Source organism: Halyomorpha halys, unplaced genomic scaffold (genome assembly GCF_000696795.3).
Source record: "Halyomorpha halys isolate HHAL.00 unplaced genomic scaffold, Hhal_1.1 Scaffold297.1, whole genome shotgun sequence".
In the NCBI taxonomy this organism is placed as follows: Eukaryota; Metazoa; Arthropoda; class Insecta; order Hemiptera; family Pentatomidae; genus Halyomorpha; species Halyomorpha halys.
In genome coordinates, this window is record NW_027109687.1 from 1632837 (window position 1) to 1646639 (window position 13803).

A 13803-nucleotide genomic window follows, 5' to 3' on the forward strand; every position below is an offset into this window, starting at 1 on the left:
GTTGCAGGGCTTCGTCTGGGCTAAAAAAGATACAAACACTTGACATAGTTACAAAAAGGAAAATGAGAAAACATAAGTGGAAAATAACATACCCCTGTTATAGTTACAAAAAGGAAAAAAGAAAACACATAAGTGGAAAATAACAGGGGTATAAAATGAAAAGTAAGATATAATAAGAAAAATTAAAGGTTGTAAATAGTAAATGAAAAGGGTAATAGTAACAGATAGATAAGAGAAGAAATATTAAATATAAATTATATTTAAGAAATATTAAATAGAAATATTATCTATCTGTTACTATTACCCTTTTCATTTACTTTTTCTTATTATATCTTACTTTTCATTTAAACCCCTGTTATTTTCCACTTATGTTTTTTCTTTTTTCCTTTTTGTAACTATATCAAGTTTTTGTATCTTTTTTAGCCCTGACGAAGCCCTGCAACGTGGGGCGAAACGTTGGCGCAATAAAAATAGTATAATTATTTACTATTTGAGTTTTTTTTTTACCGCACCCGGACCAATTCATTTAAATTGTTTTATTATAAAAAAAAAAAATTGGCTTAAATTTGTTCTTTTACAATATGAAATATTTCGGTTCGCTCGTCAATTTCCACAGAGATTATATGGAGACAGGTAAAATTATGAGAGATTACTCCCCAAGCAGAAAGCGGGGCCTTAAGCAACATGCGTGGAGGGGAGGCAGTGGGGCGCGACCGGTGGAGGGGGAAAGTCCTCTGTCCCTCTGTGTCTAGTCTAACCCAAGCTCTCCGTTCTCTGCTGTTGAGTAAAGTCGCGTCGTTATTTTTGTGCCTGTGCCATCCTGCCCTTACCGTGACTGCCCGCCCGCCCGCGTGCTATGTGCCACTGCTCCAGCCCAGCATCAGCCAGCCGAATCAATACCGAACCCCCGGCCATGTCGTAAAGTCTCAGGTAACACCAGCTTACTTTTTGTGCTCTCCTATAACTCCTTTTAGTGCATTGTTGTGGTACGGTGTAAGGTGGCGTTGCCGTTAACACCACAGTATTTAAGGTCTGTGTGATGTGTGTGATGCTGCTCCAGCACAGTTGCACGGAAACCAGTTTTTCAATACCTCATTTACGAACCGGCTTCTGTTTTTTGTACAAAGGTTTTACTGTACACAAAAATTCTTTTTTTAATAATTTTAAGTATTGTACCATTCGCGTATTTTCTATTTGTCCCGAAACAGTAACGCAATACAAGTTAATACATAACATAATATTGCTATGTTTATCTTATAAATCATTGTTAATTTCAGTAACAAATTTTAGTAATATTCATATTTTCTCCTCTAACTATTAGTAAACACTCAGTCCACAAATCGTATTATGTTAATCCAAATTGATTAATGTTTACTAATCCAAAATTAACAGGCCAAACTAAGTTAGTAGCATGAATATACTCACAAGGTAGGTTGGTGTAGGTGGTCACAACAGTTGACAATATTCATTTATAGTATTCCTGTTGAACGATTTTTATAAAAAGTGTCAAATGATTTTAATTTCTTTATATTACCTTGAAATATAGGTTACCCACTAATCCATTTTATAATCTGTGGTTGAATTATAATTGATTATTACTACACGGAATCTGACGTTCTTTGACAAATTAGAGGATTATCACTACCATGAATGAGTTAAGAGATCGCGGGCATATTACCTACATTTCATTCAAAATAAAGTATTACTTTTACAAGCATTTTGTTTGAATAAAAGTAATGTTTCCTTTGGCGGAATTGAGTTGTTTTCGTTAATAGCTAGTATCTTTGTTAAATGTTGAAAGTGCAAATGACACCTAATATCTAACTTGTTGTGCTAGAAATTAATTATTGCTAATATTAGGCAATACAAATCTTTTCATTCAATTATTCCATGTGATTTCTCCCAGCGTGGGGGGCGACATTAACCCAGATCAGTTCTAAGAAAATACGTTGCTTGTTTTTTTTAATATTATTTTACAACATTGAAATGTTGAAAAAAAAGGCACTCAAGTTTCCTTACAAGGGATAAGATCTATTGAAAATTTCTTAATTCGTTTTAAATATTGATCCTTAAAGAAAATTGATTATGCACTTGTTACTTCTTACGAAAATTTTGTATATAGCACACGGTCATAGAAATTAACAATAAATATTTGTTAATAATCGCTATACGATGACCGATCACTATCCGGTTTCTCTCGCCTTAACGTACTCAGGAAGATAGAATTTCATTGAAACTACAGATGACGTTTATCAGTAATTGTTGTTTCTCCCGAATTTAACTTCACTTAATTATGATAAATATATATGAGAAGTCATTATTATTTTTTATTAATTTTATAATTTTTTATTTTATTTGTTTATAAATTTGATCTAATATTGCTTTATAGTTGAATTTTCTGTATTATTTCAGCATCAAGTTCATATTAGTTTACTACTAAACAATCGATTAGTTATGGATAATTAAACTTTCTAACAATATTTCATTGTTATTGTTGAGATGATAATTATATTAATTTAATAAATCAGGTGGTATGAGAATATTATTCTATGTTAATGTGCTATTTTCTCGCACTCCTGTCTGCGTTGAGTACGAGTCTTAACTTCTTACTTATTCTATTATGTAATAAAACAATGAATAAATTTATATGATTAGAAATAATTAAGTAGGCACGTAATAGAATTCATAATAATAAATATCACATAATTCTTTATGTATATATAACATCAAAAATTTAAAAGTCATAACTAGTAACATAGAGAATCTTATCTTAGCCTATTGAATATGTCTGTTCTTAACCACATCCGGTGTATAAATGAAGACAATAGGTAACATTTCTATATCTTAATTACTTATGCAATTAAGCAATAGAAAGGTTATGTATGTATGATAATAAAGGTATATTCTCCTAATAAGTATATACTCCTAATATTACCTTAATTACTTCTTATACGTATTAAGTAATTAAGATATATACACTATATAAACATGTTTCCTAGTGTCCTCATTATTGATTAAGATATGTTTTACATTACTAGTCGCCATTAAATTTTAGTTGTGTAACTTCAATATGTGTACAATGTGATAATATAACTGGATTATAGGTATAATATCATAACGTAACGTGATAATATGTATAATTTGTTAATATAACTTAATTATATGTATCATAATCGGTTTATTATTTTGAATTTAATTTCTTTTGATTATTCATATTACATTTATATTCTTTTAGTGATCTCTTAGAGTATGTAAACACATACTAAGTGGGGTTCTCGACCTTTTTGGTCCTGTGTCCCCCATTAAGTATTATATAAGGTCACACCAGTTATATTTCATAATGGCAAAATAACTTACGAGGAGAGGTTATTAATTGATTAAAATTTCTTTGAGAATTCTACAAGAAAAAATCTAACTATATCCAATCGTTCCATCCAATGAAATGTCCCTGGTTCCTAACAAAATGAATAAATAAACATCCTAAAAATTACTAGTTTTATATCTCGAGTTTGAAAAATTATGTTGACACGATTTTTCCATCAAAACATTTATATTCTAGAGTATATTAAAGGAAAATTCTGACGTTAAAAATGATCGCTTTATTGTCAAATAAGTTTTTTAAAATGTTAAAATTACTAAGTAAACTTATCTATTATTTTTTACACCGAAAATGGCGGCAAATTTTGACTCAGCATTCCTAATGATCTGTATGTTCTAAATATCGAAAACATGTTTTTTTTTCTTTTAATTGTTCTTATGATTTTTAAGTTTAAAAATCGCGCTTCGCTCTAAAGTTGACTTGGGCGGGTTTTCCTTCAGATTTGTTGTACCACACAAACCTCTTAAAAATAAATGTAATTCTACAAATTGAATTAATTAATTTTCTTCATTATTAGGTGATTTCATGATTTAGATTAATGTTTTGAAGTATTACTTTCAAGTCTAAGGTCCTCTATTGTATTAATTTAAAGTACTTATTGTACTTTTTCAAAACTTTGTTCATACACGCTTACATTTAAAGTACACGTGCTTACTGTTTGAGCTCCTGTCGCAAGTAGCCGCTGGAGGGGGATAGGCGTTAGACGGTGGTTGTTGACCCCCTCGACCTCAGGAAGCAAAGGGTACAAGAATAACAGACTATGCTTGATTTACTTTTCAATTTTTTCCAAGACTAAAATTCTACACCAAAAATATTTTTTTAGTTAATTTCAAAATTTAAATTTTCTTTCGTCAAATAGGGGTTTGACTTTAATATTTTCAATTAGAACTTATATCTATTTTAGATGCTCCCGTAATTTTTTAGTAATATTTGTCCAAAAATGCATAAAAATTGTCTAAAATTATGATAATTAAAGGTACTTTTGAGAAAGCTTTCTTGAAAATTCGTAATTAAAGTCCGGTCAGACTACTTCATTGAAGATAAGACTGATATTAAAGATCATTTGATTGTACTGTGTTATGACGATGTTTGAACTAATTTATATAAAATTCTTATATCTATTTTATATTATTCTACTCTTATTACAGATTAAAAAAATATTTTTGCATTAAACAATCAATAACATTCGTTCAGTGAAAATGTTAGCTAAGGTATGAAATGTTATGTCAGTTTTTTTTATCCTTTTATAAATTCGGTATAACTAGTGACTTTTTTAAAATCAAATTTTACCTTCTAAACGTAGAACTTTTTTTTTGGGGGGGGGAGAGGGGGTTAGGGAGAAGTAGATAGGGAAACTACTATTCTGAAGGAACATATGTGTAACTGCCGCAACCTGCAGTGGTTGGATACAATTATTAGTGGATGAAGGCGCCACCTTTTTTACTATTATTTTCCCCCAAAGTAAACTGTAGGTTTTAGTAATTTGTTTCTTCCAAGTTCTTTTAGGATGTTTTTTCTTTGTTAAGATCTTTTTAATTATTGTATGGTTTAAATACACTTTAATGTCCTGTTAGTGTTGTTGTGATTTAACAAATCTCATTTATTCCTAAAAAAAAACAAAAAAAAAAAAAAAAACTTCAGAAGTTTATTGTTAGAAAAACAAATAATGCAGTTAGGTCCTCATTCCCTTATATGTTTTTAATGTTTCCCTGATTGTTCTAATACCTCTGAATACTTCGGCCCATGATCCGTGACCTTGCTTGCACATTTCCACTTTGACCTCCTCAAAATATCAGTAATTATTAGGAATGTTAATGGATTGTTTTCATTTAAAATAAACACAGTCTTTATCATTCCAACCTCCGCTGACATTCTTTTATCTTTTGACCGTACGGAAGTCGACGTATATGACATGCCTAATGTCATAGTGTTAAAAATGACCCACCATAAGAATTTCAGAAAAATTATTGATATTAATATAAAATTTGTAACAATTAGTATTTTTTTTATATGTAGATCACCGATGGATAGTTTTGTAAATTACATTCAATAACTTCCGTTTCTGCGATCGCTGGAGAGATAAAATATTTTCCTATTATCGGTTTGTTGTTAGCGAAGGGTTGGACATATAACTCATTTATATTTGACCTCTTTAATTGGGGTAAAAAAGAGTTACCATTTCAATGATATTAGAAATATACACAATTGAAAAGTATCAAACCTCTTCTGCATACGTATGTTTCTGTATCATTTATTACTGATTATTAATAATCAATTATCTATTACAACTAGATAATTGACAAACAAGCTTTTGTAAATATATTGTGAGACAAAAGAACATTAAATCTCAACGATGTAATTTTTCTCAGGAATCTTTTTTATGAGAATAAATGATTATTTCATTAGCCTTCAACGCAAAATTCCTGTAAAAATAATAGTAATTATGAAGTATATAATATACACCTTAACCAAATGGATTTGAGCCGCTTACAACTAGATCTCTCATAAAATTTGTAGTATTGTCTAGAGGCCAAGTCCATTCCATATATTTAAAAAAAAAAAAAATCCAATTTATGTTATATTTTATAACAGTTTTTAAAAATCGCCTCTTATGCAGTTCAGGAAATTGTCAATTAAGATTTAGGCAACTTTCAAAGTATTATTGTTCTACTGTATATAATATATATCTAAAATTATCGTATACCATGCATGTACTTAATTGAGAAATGCTTTGTATGACAGCTAATTTCAAGTGGAACATACTACTTAAGTTATCAAACAATACTTTACTAATCGGCTTTAGTTACTTTTAAAATGTATGGCTCATTTGTCACTAATATGTTTCGTTAAAAAGCGTCTTAAAAAACATTTGTTCTTCGTAAAAGAATTACAGCCTTCTGAATCCTTAGTGAACATTTTTGGTATGCTCTGGGCTGCTAATTTAAAAAATTACAGTAACGGATGTTCTCCATTTTGAGTTTGTTTTATAAAAGACCAATGAATTTTCTTACCCTCTTCGCTAGTTTTTTTTTTGCTTAATTTGTTAAACATCGGTTTTCGCCAATTACAGTTTGGAATAGCAACTCCAGATGTATCGCCCAGATCCAAAATTCAATTACACTACTTGATAGTCAAAGACCAAAAACATTGCTAAGTGGGGACTGAAACACACAAGTGGTGGAGGTTTCGCGCCGCAATTTTGGTTTGTTTTTACTAGTTTTTTGTTTGGGAATGATGTAACTTTTATAACAAGTAAAGCATGCCGAAAAGTATTCATTAACTTAAAATCATGATGTATCTTGTGAAGTAAGCAATTATTTCCTAAAGTTTATATCATAATAAGCTATTTATTTATTTCTTATTGAAGGCTGTATGTTTTCAGTCATGCCCTATAACGTTGCTTTGTTTTAGTGGTGGCACGTCTGACAAAAAAAAAGTCATGGTTTTATCTTGAAATGGACGTGTCCCAAAGATATTACCGTAGACAAGGGGTTTCTTTCTCTACCGTGCTTCCTCTATTAGGTGTTCCAAAACTAGTAGGATTAATAGTGAAAAATTAACCACAGTTCACGGTTACATAGAAATACATCAAATATAAAGTTGTCACATGTACCACTCTTCAAGCAAAGCAGAGATATACTTATTAAATAGAAAAATATATATAAATAATAATAAATAAATATAAAATAAAATGGATTGTAATAATAATAATGATAAAATAATATAGATAGGTTAATAATTAACTTCCATTTCCGTATGTTATTATATATTTTCTTTATATCTTCATAATATGTTTACGTTTTGGGGTACCTATTTCTCATTTTCAGAACAATAACACAACAAATTTAATAATTAACCAATATTGCGCTATACATAATATTACTATAAACATATAATTAATAAAAAAATTAATTAATTTTAAATTAAAAAAATCTGATAAAAATAAATGAACTGTTGTTAAAAATTATGAAATTAGTTATTATTATTTAAAAAAGATATTTGTTTATCTTATTCTGATAGAACGAAAATGTTTCCGTTGCTATTTATTAGAAATAATAAATATTTTATTAATGACTACTACATACTCGCTAAGAAAAATTCCTCCATTAATGTGTACATTTTAAACAAACGGATGTACCTTTAAGAAAAAAAAAAAAAAACCGACTTTACTCTTATCCTCCTGTTTCCATTTTTTAGTTTGTATTGTATTTTATATTTATTTTTTTAATCTGTTATTATTTTCGTTTTCATTAGTTCTCAATAATGTTTTATAATTCTTATTTCACAATTTTACGTTTCATTATCCATCTTTTTATCTTTCCACTTACTTTGTTCATTTATGTTTACATCATCAAGTGTTTGTATCTTTTTTTAGCCCTGCTACGTGGGGCGAAACGTTGGCTCAATATAGTTTAATCACTATTTAAGTTTTTTTATTTTATCGTACCCTGACCATCTTCCTCTTATTATTATACACGATCAATCAGCGATCTTCCAGGATGTACCTTTAGTTTTCCTACGAACGTTTTCTAGTACAGTTCTGACAAACATTTGGCTTTCGGTTCGATTAAGGCACGGCGTTCATTGCTATCGTACCTGTCCGACACGCTCCACCCCAACCCAATTTTCATGATTAAATAGATAGAAATTTACCTCTCCCTCCTGTTCCGTTCCGTTCCGTTCTCTATCCATTACATGCATTTAAAATATCGAAATGGACCGGGGCGAACTAGCCCGGATTCAGTGGATGCCATGTCTAAATAAAACAATTCTTCAAGGTTTCTCGAATGGTTTAAGGAAAATTGACGTTATCATCCATTTACTTTATCATCACCCTTTAAGGATTTTAATAGTTGCTACTCCTTCAATAATCGAAATATCATAAAACTTGCGATGTGGTTAAGAGAGAAATACATTATTCAAGAACAAGTCATGGTGCCCAAATACAGTGGCTTGCTACTAGTAGACATCAAACTTATTAGTCCTAAGATAAAATATAAATACTAACATAAGTAATTAACAAAGTTATAATAAGATATAAATACTACATACGTACTAAATACTTTTTTTTCAATTATAATGACGCATCATAATATATTGTTCTTTTTTCCCCGTTGAATTGAATCCCCCCCTAACCATGCTACATTAATTTGTTTTCCTATATTTTTTTCCTTTTGTTCTTTTATCAATTTACTCTTCCTTTATTTTTCCTTCTTTTCCCTTCTCATTTTCTTCCTAACCGTATAATTTTAATTCTCTCTATTCCTCTCCCATTTATCTCTTACTCTTTTCCATGGAATCGACACATATTCTGTATATATTATGCAAATTTTATTTAAATTTATGGAATTAAAATATCTTTATTAAAACGTTCGGTGCACATATATAGAAAAAAAAACAAGTTATTAATAAATAGAAATTTGGAAATTTCGGCCTACACCTAGGTCTTCTAGAAAGCTCCTTGTTCCATTTGGTATTGAGATCCAAACCGAACCGTCGGGTCTTTTAGGAAAGGGATGCATTTTAGTAGATTGCCTTTTTTTCCCCTTCCACTCCGCCTGCCTGATCAAGGTCATTATTCTCAAATCGCATCATCGGATCCAAGACCAAAATTATACCGTCAATAGCTCTCGTGAAAGCAGGTATACTCTTTTTCTCAAAGAGCTTCATTAGCTCGTATTTGACCCCATGGTTATAAGGAGGAAGTTGGGGGCATTTTTCCAGTACAAGGGGTGGTGTTTCTTACTCTGCCACATTAACGACAGATTTAGCAACTTCTCTCTGCTATTCGCTAGCTCCTGGGACTAACGCAGGGGGCATACTTAACATTGAGCTTCAAGCCTTGCTATTCCGACCCTCACAGTACTTGCACCTATTTGTTAACTTACGGGGTCTCTTCACAGAAGGTGAGCATCAATTCCCTATGCCACCTGTAATTTGCCCATTCTTCAAATGCATTTTCTCGCAGCGACTGTCGATTTGCTCTGATAAAAACAAATATTTTTTAAATTGGGTGTGATTTATTTTATAATCGTTAAAAAAAAAGTAGGTGTCACAATTTGCAAAGAAGTTTAGTTTTTGAAATAAATATCGTGAATTCGAAATTTTATTTTTACTATTTTTTTACAGACTATTTTTCGTGATCCATCGATTAAGATTATACTCTTATAGAATTGGTACTGAATGTAGGTAATATGAGCATTTGTGAAAGCTGAGGGCTATATGTAAAGAAGACAGCTAGGCACTATGGGTCTTTAAGTGCTGGATAATGGAAAGACTCCAGAGGGGGGTTATGAAAAAATCCATAGGCGTCAATCAGGAAGGGGGGGCTCAGCCATTCTAAATCGCTCTCGGACCCTTATGACGACCCCTTCTCGCTTCTATTGAAATTTTAAAAACTGCGTTACACGTTTGCTCCTAAAATACTTATCAAAATATAGCAGATATTCAATTTGACCTAATTATTATTATTTAGTTATCAAATTAAGGAGTTTAATTCTTTGGCTAATCCAGTCAGGGTGGGTTGCTATTGAGATCTTTATCCATTTCCAATCAGGGCAGTTAAATCGTATTTGAATGTATATTACCAACCTATCCTGGATTGATTGAGACGGAAATTTTATCCGTCTGGGATTCAAAATAACCAGGTGGCGAAAGACATGAACCTTCGGAGAAATATGATGATGGATGGTACGGGAAAGGATGATGGATCTCCAAGAATTATTCTCGAGGGAGATATTCTGAGTAAGTTTAAAGTACGTCAGTTATTTAGAAAAACAATTCTATTCGATGTTTTGATGTTTGCGCTAATGTATTTATATTAAAAACAAAAGGAGACCGTTGAACAATGTGTAATTGAATACGGTGGGTACCATTCACGCCTCTCTCTGTAGAACAATTTTCGATTCCCCGAGAAGTCATCTAAAACGCTTCTCTTCAACTGACAGAAGAAGCGCAAGAATCTGCAAATTATTTATTCAAATCCGTTCGAGAACATAGTACTCGCAAGGATATGAATTAATCTTATAAGAGATGTTTATTTGAATTATTTTGATAAGTAAAATTTTCTTTAGGATTGGTTCGCGAAATAATTTTATCCGTCTGATTGAGACCAATGTATTTTCTCCTCGGAGTACTGATCTTACAAAAGCCCAAGAGGAGAAAAAAGGGAGTTATCTCACCCCAATTTTTGATTACTTTAATGAAAACTATGTATAATTACTAGTCAAGACTGATGAGTCTGCCAAGTATGGCGGCTGTTTCAAAACCTTAAAAAAACATCAATTTTTCATTCGGAGCTTTATATCTTAAAAATTACCAACAACACTAGAAAACTTAAGAGTGCATTATTTAAAGCAGAGTAAATTTGCTGAAATATTAGCCCTATTTAAGTCCAATAGTTCTCGAGATATAGCTTTTTAAAGAGCAACATTTCTTAAAAATCTGCTGAAAGATTAGTAGTTAGTTAATTTATTTTGAGAAATCTATATCTCAGGAACTATGTGACGTACAGAAAAGCTATAAATCAATTTATTTTAGCGAATTTCATGAAAATTACTACTCCTACGAAAATAAACTTCTTTATTGTCCATTAAACCAGCTTTAATTTGCGTGCTAATAGATATCTGTACGTCACATAGTTCCTGAGATATAGATTTCTCAAAATAAATTAACAAACTACTGATCTTTCAGTGCGTTCCATACAACATTTTTATGAACTATTGAACGTAAATAGCTCTATTAGGGCTTACATTTTAGCAAATTTGCTCTACTTTAAATGATGCTCTCTTAGATTTTCTATTGTTGGTGTTAGTTGTAAAGATATTGAGCTCCGAATAAAAAAATAATTATTTTTAACGTTTTGAAACAGCCGCCATTTTTTATTCCTACCTGTACTTGGCAGACTCATCAATTTTGTATGATAATTAACTGTATAGTAATATCAATTAACTAATCAAAAATTGGGGTGAAATAACTGCCTTTTTTCACCTTTTGGGCTCTTGTACTATGAGCTACCACTCAAACACATTCTGGCATCACGGTCTCAGTTGTGATTCACAGTTTGTTGAAATAATAATCGGTCACAGGAATGGAAAAATAACTGCATCTTAATTCTCACGCGATTAACATGTGGTTTTACGACATATGTGCTCTGACTGTTTAGACCACACGTCATAAATGACGTTGTTACGGTATGAGATAGAAATGACTCATTCAGTGTTGCAGACCATACACATTGGCTTTATATAAAACATAGGATGTATATATTTAATTTATCAACAATTATTATACTTAACAATTATTGCATAATAGTATTTTTTTTCTTTTCCTTTTTCTACTCGTTTATATTTCTTTCCTTTCCTTTTTAATTAATTCTCAAAAATAATAAAAAAGAATTAAAAAATTAGTCACATTATTAGCTCTAAGTACATCGAAAAAAATGAAATATTTTTTAAAATTTACACATATATTAAAGTATAGTTAAACATTAAATTTATTTTTAATAAATTCCATTTTTAAAACCCTATGTCGTAACTGCGTTTTCAGTTTTTCCATAACATAAGTGAAACCTCTTGCAATATATAAAAAGGAAATAGCATTAGAGGGATATAAGGCGTGGGAGTAAGAATTCTTTTCATTATACTACGTCGTTAGGAGGCCAAATAATAGCTTAATTTCAGTTCTTCAAGGTTAATATGAATTTTAATTTATGCAATCTGAGTTATTATCCTTTCAATAACTGGAAAATTATCATATAATCTGATTGCATTTATTCTGTTTCCTTTTATTACGTGACATTATACATATACAAGTATAATAAATAATATATATTTCGGTGCATAAGTGAAGTCGTCCGAATTAATGATTGTGGAGTTGAGATTTTTTTTTTAAATTGTACTAAAAAGTGAAATGATTTTTTTTTCTGAACGTTTATTTTGTATATAAAGTTTAGTCCGTCAAAGATTTGCATGGCCCTGTCCTGGCCTGGCACGATTTTGCCAACTTCGAGACTTTATATGAGGACTTTTATTCCTGTGCAAAAATTACAAACCCAATTATTTTAAGTTGACTCAGTTTATAATAATTGGGTTATTAAAGTTTTCAAGATGATCGACATCATTATTAGAAAATAATCATTATGTTTTATAATGTACAGTTTGTTAGAATTAGAAGAGTTTAAAGATATTGAGATGAATATGTGGTATTTTTTTTTTTTAATTTTCACAGTCAAAATAAAATTTCTTGTTTTAGTGTGAACTTAAACTTGTTTTCCAAACAATCTGCTGCCTTAGATGCACTTAGTTAAAGTGCAAATTCGAATCAATTTTTGCACAACTCGCGGAGTTTCCATTTCTATAAAAAAAATTAGGAAAACATCGCAGACAGAACTTGTTCATCATGAATCTTTCCTCTCCTTAAGATTCGAAGCGAAGGCAGAATGATAATCCTTTATTTAAACTGTTAAAATTGAGAGTTTTACTGTTAACTGAAGATAGATTATAGTATTACTAACACAAATGGTTTTGACTGGTTCTCAATATTTTACGAAAATGATTTATATTTATGTCATTTATTTATTTCCTTCATAAATTAAATATTTATTATTAAGTTGGGGTAAAACGTTCAAAAGGTTTTAAAAACTAATAAAACTATTGAATTTTGCAAAATATTGTAAAGTACCCTCTAAGTGAATCTCAAATCTTAAATATATTAGAACATTTGGTATTGTCATCAATGATATATTCTAGTGTATTTTTTATTGGATATTTTCCTCAGAAATAGAAATTTATATTAATTATTTTAACTTCGTGAAACATAATCGGGAATGCGCCATGTCAAATAAAAAAAACTTATTGTAATGTTCCAGACCAGATAAAGTACAAAATATTCTGTAATGAAAATGTTGGATTCGCACTTTTTATGTAGCACGGACGATATAAGTAGATTAATTTGTGGGTTTTTTATTACAATTGATTTATAAATAAAATTTGATATGTATATAAAAATAAGTATGTATAAAACGAGCAATTAGGTTTTAAAATATAATATAATTTTACATTGATGTAGATTTTTATTTTATTTGCTTAGCAACCCTTGATTTACTACTTCTATACTTATAAAATTTAAACTTCGTATCAGTCAAATGATAATACGTTTGATAAAATCCTGCGTTTGTTTTAAATAACAAAGATTAGGGTCCACTAACTTAACTCATATCTTTACCCGAATTATCAAAGGGTTGTAGCTTGGTTACTGTCTTGTTAACTCCGCGTTGTAGGCCGATAAGATTAGTCCGTAAGTCCTTTGAAGTACCCCTCGCACTTCTCCTGTGCTGAGTCGGCAAGATATTATCCTTATACGCCCTGCTATATTCAAAGTTACTATTCAAATTTTTCATTCAAATTAATCTTTTAGTTTGTATA

The 13803-nt window shown here is 30.3% G+C and overlaps 1 long non-coding RNA gene across 1 annotated transcript in view; it reads left to right on the top strand.

Annotated features, from left to right (window-relative positions):
* The first annotated feature begins 714 nt into the window (after nt 1–714).
* Nucleotides 715–13803, top strand: part of LOC136795008 (uncharacterized) — a 50436-nt gene continuing 37347 nt past the window's right edge. The window contains exon 1 of the long non-coding RNA XR_010843577.1: nt 715–930. This is a non-coding gene — a long non-coding RNA (uncharacterized lncRNA). The remainder of the gene's footprint in view (nt 931–13803) is intronic.